Here is an 8,058-nt window from a genome sequence, read left to right on the forward strand (position 1 = left end):
GTGGGAGATGGGAGAGGTGATGGCACTGGAGAGGGGCCTCTCTGTCTCCAGGATCGGGGTTCCCAATCCTCCACTCCTGCTTGGCCCCGCTCCTGGCCAGGGAGACTGCAGGCCAGGGTTGCCTGGGCCCTATTTCACTTCAGCCCCTGCCTGGGGAGCTCCCTGGGCCATACAGGGATTGTTCCATGTCTGTGAACTTAATGCACAACCATGTGTCTGCAGGAGTGTTTGGGGACTGTTGAGGTGAGGGCCGGAGCAGCGGTAGCCGGAAGAACTTGCTGCAGACATGGAAGTGGGTGGCTTGTGGTACCAGTGTGGTGGACACAGCCACGTGTGGCTGCTGAGCACCTGAAACATGACTGGACCTCAGAGAGGCAGAATCCATGGCCATATGGGACCAGTGACCGTCACACAGGACCGTGCAGGGCCAGCAAAACAGGCCTTATGTGCAATCACCTTGAGCTCAATGGACAGGTGAGGCGGCCAGGCTCAAACCCGTGCAGGGAGAGACAGTGTCCTCCTAGTGTCCCTTGGGTGAAACGGTGGAGGATGCTGCAGGTCTGAGGAGCCCTGGAAGGACTGGGGTGGGCAGGGGGGGGCACTGCTGCCCCAGGGCCGGAGGAGGACCTGTGGGTGCTCTTGTACACTTCTGTATGAATTGTGATGATGTCCTAGGAGTCCCCAACGCTGGTCAGCTTAGAGGTTGTAGAAGGCTACAGTGGAGAGAGGGGGGAGGGGGAGAAGAGTGGGGAGAGGGGAGAGGGGAAAGGGGAGGGGAGGGGGGGAGAGGGGTGGGGAGAGGGGAGAGGCGCAGGCGGCAGGCCAGGGTCAGACTCTTCTCATCCTCACATTCACTGCGGCCTGAATGGGGGCAGGGGACACACCAGCGGTGTGCGTGTGACAGACGGAAGTGTGCACTGCATGAGCGTGTAAGGAACGTGTGGAGAGAGAATGGGTGGGTGTGAGTGGGGGGGTGTGAGTGGGGGTGAGCGGTGCACGTGTGTGCGGTGAGATCCAGGTTGGTGGAGAGGGCAGTGTGTGTGCTGGTGTGTTGCCAGGCGTGTGCGGGGGGCAGGGGTGAGCGAGTCAAGATGAGTGTGCCCACGCGTGTGGCATGAGTGTGAGTGTGAACTGAGAAGGTGGCCAGTGGGAACGCAGGGCCCGAGGGGTGGCGTGCGGGTGTGTCGGGCCGGGGGCCCCAGACGTCCGCGGGCCTCCCTGGACGTGCGCTCCCGGCGGGCAGGCGCTCAGCCCCTCCAGGACCGCCGCAGCCCTCCTGCCCCGGACACTGCCATCTGTCGGCGAGCGGAGGGGGCGAGCGAGGGCCGAGCAGAGTCTCCCCGGGGCCACCGACCTCCGCCCTGCTCCGGCTGGAGCCGCGTGGGCGCCCCCTGCGGCAGGCGGGGACCTCCCGAGGCGCTGTCCTGCAGGCATCCGAGTGGGCGCTAGGGACACACACTCACTCACACTCACACTCAGACACACACTCACACTCACCTCGCGCAAACAGGAAAGCCGGGAAAACCAGAAGGAAGCTGCTGGCCTTCAATTCGGCATCCGTGTCACTTTGTGTCACCCAGAAACCACGCTGCACCCCACCCACGGCAGAGCTATGGTCCTGCGTCAGGCTCAGGTGTGTTTTTGGTGCTTCGAGCCCTGGCCTCGGCTGGCGTCCAGCGATGCAGCCATCTCAGGAATCTACCTGCAGATCCATGAGCACATGCGTGCTCACACACGCGCGCACACACACACGCACACACACATGCATGCTCACACACACACACACGCACACCTGTGCCCCTCGCTGCTTTGATCGCAACAGTGAAGACAAGTGGAACTGACCAGCTGCCCTGGGGAGAAGGAAGCTGCTGGCATCTAAGGACACAGCGCAGCGTAACAAGACGGAGGCCAGGCCTGGAGCTGATGGTGCAAAGCTTTGCGGGATGTGAGAAGTGAAGCCAGCAGAGCCAGAGCCCGTGCAGCATGTGCGCCCGGGGAGAGCCGTGGGGTTGTAGGCACAAACACTACTGGGGAACGGCCCGGCCCCGGTGACAGGACTTTGGACCCAGCAGGAGTGGAGAGGGTGGGTGGGGCACCAAGAAAGATTTCTTTTTCAAAGTCTTCCATACAATTTCATATACGCTCTTATAATATGAACATATAATATCCGTGTATTATTTATTTTGAAAGTTTAAAATTTTATTCCTCAACATAAGAGCAAATATGCATGAATCTTTGTTATAATGCTGCCTGTGTAACCCACAGACATCAGTGTGTGAGTGAGTGTGTGTGTGTGTGTGTGTGTGTGTGTGTGACTAAGAGCCCTCCACTGCTGGTCAGGATTGAGAGAGAAGGATAAACTTTACCCTCCTGTATGACACAACTCCAGAAATGTTCCATGTACATGAAACAATGGTTTGTGAGGTCCTGGACATGGGGCCACAAGGGAAAGTGACCTGGGAGGTGAGTCCTGTGACTGCCCCAGTGGACGGCCTGGAGAAGGCGTCCAGGCTGAGGCACGGGAAGACCAGCAGCATCCACTGATGTCCTCGAGCTCAGGAGATGGAGCTGGGAAGGTGGTGCTTCCACATGGCCAGAGTGTGGGCAGAGCATGCGCCTGGAGCTCTGCCCAGGGTGCCCTCAGGCTTCGGCCGAGCACTGAGCAGAGCACAGGAGTGAGCAAACACTCACCTGAAAGGACTCAAGGGAGAGAATCATCTGAAAGGACTCCTGGTGCCATCCCCAGAGCTCACACGGGTTCCAGGCAGTGCCTGATCCCACAGTAGTTTGGATCTACCACAGTAGAAAATCTCATAGTTTATTTTGCATCAAGTCAGATACCTAGATGGATTTTCCCTCAATACTAGGGCCAAATTAGCTCTAGTCTTACGCTACTCTGATCCCATATAACACAGCTTAAAAGTCAGTCCCAAGACAGGTGCCGTGGGACATGCTTGTAATCTCAGCAGCATGGGAGGCTGAGACAGGAGGATCACTGAGTTCAAAGCCAGCCTCAGCCACAGTGAGGCACTAAGCAGCTCAGTGAGACCCCGTCTCTAAATAAAATACAAAATAGGGCTGGGATGTGGCTCAGTGATCAAGTGTCCCTGAGTTCAATCCCTACCCCCAACCCCCTCAAAACTCAGTTCCAAAAAGTTTTTTTAAATAATAAAGTTTTGGGGCTGGGGCTCAGTGGCAGAGTGCTTGCCTCCCTTGTGTGAGGCACTGGGTTTGATCTTCAGCACCATAAAAATAAATAAATAAAATAAAGATATTGTGTCCATCTACAACTTCAAAAAATATTTTTTAAAAATAAAGTTTCCAAGTAAATTATCTGAGTCTTAGAAAATGATCAAAAAATTTGTTAAAGTACAAAATTTTTCAGTACTCAAAAAGGTCAAATTCACAATGTCTGGCATCCAATAAAAAAAATTCAGCAAGCATGCAGAGAAGCAGGAAAAAATAACCCATAATGAGGGTTCAATCGAAACCAAAGCAGAATAACACCGATAGTAGAAATAGTAGGCAAGGGCACTTTAAAAGTTGTCATAACTCAAGAAGTTAGAGGAAAGAGTGACACACTAAGGCAAGACGTGGAGGATATTTTTGCTGGGTCCCAAGGAAGTTCTCCTAAACTTAAATTTTGTTCCCACTGCCAAATTTCCTTATCATAGATAGGGGAACATCTCCACCTAGTGGTCAAATTGAGGAACTCCCGGCACCTTCTGCAAGTCTCTAATGACTAGTTGACCTTTCTAACCTACAACCCTAAATTTATTTAGACACAATGTGTGTTAGGTCCATACTCTCGGGATGCTGTGCAGGTGTTAATTAACCCCTGGAAACCACCTGAAACAAAGGCTGTTATTATCCCTGTTTTACAGAGGAGCAGAATGAGAGCAAGACGAAGTAGCTTGCCCCATGCCACTCAGCTCATGAGAGGTGAGGTCAAATCTGCACACCTTTGTGTCTCGGTAAACCCCTGTGTAGTCTACCCTATTCTGTCCCGTTGCTGCCCAGACCCCACTTCCTGTCTGAGGTGGTGCAGGGCCGGGGCACAGGCATATGTATTCTGAGAACTCCCCCGGTGATGGTGATGAGCGGCTGGGCTGAGACGGTGTACACAGGTGTTCTAACAGTGCACATTGAAGCTTTAATAATTTCAGAAGTATAAACATATTTAACAAGAGTTTGCTTTTAGAGTACTTTTAGGTGTGTGGAAAAACCGAGCCCCTTCCATTTCCCTGTCACTAGCGTCCTACATTAGTGTAGCTCATTTGCCCCCCTGCGTGAACCCACTGGGCACACTCTTACCTACTGATGAGCATGGTTTACATTAGGGGCTGCTCTTGGTGTTGTAGTCTGTGGGATCTGACAAATGTAGAAGACATGTGTCCTCCACAGGGTCAAGCACAGTGATTTCACTGTCCTAAAAATCCCCTGTGCTCCCCCACTCACCCCCACCCCACCCCGACTCCAAGCAACCACGTTTTACTCTCTATCATTTTCTAACTTTTTTAAAATCGTTTTTCAATTTAAGTCTTTCACATGTCGTTTGTAAACTTAGAACAATGAAGATACATTTGTTGTTTCAGTCTTATTCACCATCTTACAGTGATTAGGAGAGATGAGGCTGCACACCTGAGAAATCTTTCAGGAAAGAGGTTTACTTAAGCTGTGATGTTCCAGAGGGGCTCATCTCTGAACCCTGAATCTGCTGATTCTTTCAGATGTATGCTCATGGGGTGGGTGTACGACAGTGGGTGGGCACAGAACAGTTACTCTTTGTCCCATATTTTAGGTCTGACAGAGGTTTCATACGTTTTTACCATGGAAAAAGAGACGGCGACTTTTGCACAGCAAACTCCCCTGAGACAGTCTATCATGACTTTTGTCTGCAAATCTGGCATTTACCAAAAAAAAAAAAAAAAGAAGAAAAAAGAAAAGAAACGACAAATCACAATGCTCTCTGCAGAAATCCTGCTGACATTCTTTGTGAAGATCTTGCTGACAAGAAGTTTAATTATGGTTCCTGGAGAAGCTTGATTATGGTAAAGGTCTTTGGGGGACTACTTCAAAACCAAAGGGACTGAAATTCATAAAATAATTTAAATTTAGTGTTTCAAATTCATGAACCTAAGTAAGTGTAAAGGAAATTTGCACGAAATTCCAAGTGCTGGTTTTTGTGTTCCTAGCAGTCATACTTTGGAAGTTATCAGGATAGAAAAGTAAGCCCAGGCTTTTGGAACACACTGTATTCAGGAAAAGGGAAAGCAGTCGATTGCACAGGCCAGGAACGGCGCGCATGAGGAGAGGCTGCTGAGACCTGTGTCACGGAGGACTGGACAATGCTGGATGAGCGACACCCGCCCGGGTTGGACACTCCTGGCAGACAGGCCCGCATGAGCAACAGACAGAGGAATGACTAGAGGCCTGGGAAGGCCGGCGGTCCAGCGGGCGGGGCTCAGTGTTCACCCGGCCTGTGAGAGACGTGAAGCTGGAATGACTCATGAAGACCACTGAACGTCGTGATGGAAAGCAGACTCTTTCCTGGGGCCATGGGAGCCATCGAAGGTCAGTGGGCAAGAGAATGGGGCTGGTTTGTGTGGGACAGGATGGAAGATGGGTGGCCAAGACAAGGCATGGGGAACCACGGGAGATTCACCTGCCACCCATATCTGGGGCTCCTCTGACCCGGCTTGTGAAACTGCACTTCCTGAGCCTCTGGGGTGTGCTCGTGGGGCTGACTCTGGCTAATACACCGTGAGCGTCTAGGCACTGTTTCTGGGTGGCGCCTGAAAGAACCAGTCAGACCTTCCAGACAACTCCCTGCTCAAGGGAGCCACATGAGCAAGCCCTGAAACCAGAAGATCCGTGAGAAATAAGGAGCAATTTGGTTTAAACCACTCATGTCACGTTGACTTGTTACCAAACAGTTGGTAGCTGATACAGTGGAAATGGAGAAATCAAGGCCAATGGATACCAGGTTTGTGGCTTGAGCTCTTAGCGCAGGGAGTGCCGTTTGCGCGGATAAGAAATCAGAAGCAGGAACTGACTGAGAAGTTGAGGACACTGGATATGCTTGTGGGAAAACCATGTAACAAAACCCAACAGTGTGGGTCAGGACAGTCGGGTCTGAACTGAGGGAGAAGCAGAGGAGGGAGGTAGAGACGAGGAATGGATCACGTTGGACGACAGATGATGTGGTGGACATGCAAGAGTGACTAGAAATGACCCACAGCAGAGCCTTGGGGGCACTGCTTTGAGTGGCCCTTGAACCTGAGTAAATGTGATCACTATCCAGTGAGAGTCACGGCCGACTCCCTGGGCCAGCCCTTCTCACTTGGGAGGTGGGGGGTTCTGTTTACCTCGCTTCTGCCCTTCTGCTCCCCTCAACAAGGGTGGAAAATTCCATCCCAAGTGGGACAGGGGTTTGGCTGGGGAGAGGGAAGACCTGGAGCAAGGCTGGGGTGCATTTCCTCTTGTACTTTTCGGGGTGGGAATACTCAACCATTTTTCCAGCCTGGGGGGGAGGAGTGAGGAGCAAGGGACAGACTGAAAAACCTCAGGCGTTTCTTCCCTGTCACTGTGCACAGTCCCACTGAGTGGGAGGGCCCCTGCCATCGAAGCACAGAGAGAGATGGAAGGTGGTGTCTCTGCGGGAAACAGCTGGGGGAACCTGCTGGGAAATGTCTTGAGGGCATCAGGAAGAACCTAAATAGGCCATCTCTGGCAGAAGGAAAAAGATCCTGTGGTCAGAATTCCAGAGGGCAGTGTGACCCTCGGTAGGCCTCTCAACCTCTCCAAGCCTTTCTTCCTAAGCATGCGGCCTGCACGCGGGGCCCTGTGTTAAGTGCCCAGGCCCTGTATGAAGCTTCCTGGAATCCAGGCTCTGCAAGCCCAGAGCAGTTCTGTGTCACCAGCAAAATGGAGCTAACAGTCCTGACCTGCCAGGAGAATCGCCTCTGCCCTCCAGGCTCACTGACGCTGTTGGCTCCACTGGAAACACACCTGCCACCCTCCCCCAACCTGTCCCTGCTGGTGTCTTCAGGCTCTTAGATGATGTGGCTCCGCCCCCGTCACCCTAGTCCTCTTCTGTCACACCCCTAATCATACTGTAATGACACGATTAATTATCTGTTGTCCCAACGAGATGACAGGGGCCGAGTCCTCTGGAAGCACAGACCAACCATGCAGGCTCTGGAGGCAGACAGTGGGGGCTCTTCTCCCTGAGCCCCTCTCTCCCACTACCACTCATGCGACATCAGGAAAGTAGCTCTAACTGTTTTAAACCTCAGTTTCCTCTTCCCAAAATGGAGTCGGGGACCCTGCAGATAGGATTATTGAAATGAATGCATTAGGTAATTCACATTCAAAACATACCCACGATAGCTGGCAAATACTGTGTTCAAAAAAAAAGGCGGGTTACAATTTTGGTGGTGATAGGTGACATTGCTATTTGACAAATTTGACAAATTGCTATTCTTAGTGCCCAGGGCTGGTGAAGTTTGTGCCAAACCTGCAAGTAATGATCCTCCAACAGCCACAGGCACACAGAGATCTGTTTCCAAACACTGCCTTCCACTGAGAGCAACCAGGCGCCCTGGGAAAATAACTGCAGCGAGAGCCGCGGGAGAGCCCGGGATACTGCCTGTCAGAAAGCAAGCACAGACTCCCAGAGGTTGGGTCAGCGACGGAAGGACAGGGGGTGGGCTCAAAAAGGCTTCACTGGACCAATATGCTGTATTGGGGGAAGGGTTGGTGATCGTCCCTAGTTAAGTCTTTGGGAACAGAAAGTTCTTCTTTAAAAGGAATGCCAGTCAATAACCATACAGATAATAAGAGGACTGGGGAAAATCACAACTTGCAAAGACCAACATAACTGAGCAGGCGATGATGCTAAATGCAGGGAGAGGAAAAAAAAGTCGATAGAAAAACGGATAATCAGACCATCTCAGAGCACACCCCCGAGTCCTTATTACATCCGGTTCCGTTTACTGCAGAAATTGGGCAGAACCTCCTTGTACCACGTGACCACGCTCCACGTGACCAACGACG

The sequence above is a fragment of the Marmota monax genome, unplaced genomic scaffold (assembly GCF_021218885.2).
Source record: "Marmota monax isolate L192 unplaced genomic scaffold, Marmota_monax_Labrador192_F-V1.1 WCK01_AAM20220418_F8-fsc00035, whole genome shotgun sequence".
Lineage (NCBI taxonomy): Eukaryota > Metazoa > Chordata > Mammalia > Rodentia > Sciuridae > Marmota > Marmota monax.